General features: G+C 43.3%; 1 long non-coding RNA gene across 2 annotated transcripts; it reads left to right on the top strand.

Moving 5' to 3' along the window:
- Positions 1-283: 283 nt before the first annotated feature.
- On the top strand, positions 284-1,047 carry LOC142301617 (uncharacterized). Of its 2 annotated transcripts, none has more exons than XR_012752847.1 (5): positions 284-355; positions 454-512; positions 601-666; positions 778-874; positions 965-1,047. It is a non-coding gene; the product is annotated as an uncharacterized LOC142301617 (long non-coding RNA). The 2 variants fall into 2 exon arrangements; XR_012752846.1 differs by having other exon boundaries at positions 454-517.
- The last annotated feature ends 289 nt before the right edge of the window (positions 1,048-1,336 follow it).

Genomic DNA, 1,336 nt, shown 5'->3' with positions numbered 1-1,336 from the left:
ATCAATATCTTCATGGATAATTTCACCGCTCCTTATAACTCATGAGGCACCTTGGATAGATCACCAAGTCTCCCAGTCACCACCACGCATGAAAACGGAGCTTCTATATATCCTCCCTAACGCTGGTATCACACTATCACATGATCCCAGTCACTATGACGTTCTGCCAGTAGGTCGGGCCTGGAGCGCGCAGTGCGCATGCGCGGTGTGCGCTCCATACGCCCGACTTCCTGCGTTCCACACACAGGAAGTGATATACAGGCATCCGCCCACACTTCCTTTTAAAACGCTCCACGCTGTACGCAGCTCACTGTGCAGGACCCCTCACATGGTACACATGCCCAGCGGAGGTTAGGTGAGTCATGGTAACCGACCGGTCTGTCCCTTATCTGTAACCCTGTTATATCTCCTGTCTTTTTACTACTTGATGTCTCTTTCTCTCTTATGACTAAGGAATGATCACATTCTCCTACCGGATTCACCGGCCACACTTCCTCCCTGGACGTGTCTAGGTTAGGTAATGTGCTTCAATACTGAATTCTAGTCTGTTCCTTCTTACAGTCCATACATCTTATCTTAAACGTTTAATCTCTATTGCAGCATTTTTCACATATATTGGCAGGACTAACAGCTCACACAGGCCATAACCTCCTTGCTTTTCTAAAGGTAATAATCTTCTGGCCACAATATTGTGTGGGATGATCTCATAACATATATCATTTTACTATGTATTCCTGATGATTGGACATATATCCTATCCCTTTTTTCCATATATAGAACCCTGATCCTTCTGCAGCAGGGTCTAGCAGCTATGCCACATGTATATTAGTATGACTCAGTATATGCTGTCTCATTGAAGACGGGTGACATTTAGGTATTTCCTTATAATTCTACATTATATGATGCATAGTCTCACTGTATAATTAGGATAACTTTCAACACATATATGCTTCTTTTCATTGAGGTCCTGGAACCCTTCCCCCGTCCTGCCTTCTAGTTTTGTATGGAGTCCTAGTACCTGCTACATCGCCCCTGATGCAGTGCACATGTAGCACCCGATAGTACCTTATTAATTACAGGTATTTAGCCTCTTGCGTATACTACTCATATATATATATCGCACGGATACATGGTGAACTGTACTAATATGTATTTCTCCATTGTAGTGTATGACATTGGAGTGACTCTCCACATTATCTTTATGCGGCCCAAGAGCCTAGTTTTTTCTTTGCTATATAATTTCGTGGTGAGTGTCCTGTATGTTGATCCCACATTACCTTTCTGCGCTCCTGCTCTTACTTTTCTCCCTTCTTCATTCTTTTTTTCTTTCTGCTCT

The sequence above is a fragment of the Anomaloglossus baeobatrachus genome, chromosome 4, assembly GCF_048569485.1.
Source record: "Anomaloglossus baeobatrachus isolate aAnoBae1 chromosome 4, aAnoBae1.hap1, whole genome shotgun sequence".
Lineage (NCBI taxonomy): Eukaryota > Metazoa > Chordata > Amphibia > Anura > Aromobatidae > Anomaloglossus > Anomaloglossus baeobatrachus.
The sequence above is the reverse complement of the archived record's forward strand: the minus strand, read 5'-3'. Positions and strand labels throughout refer to the sequence as shown.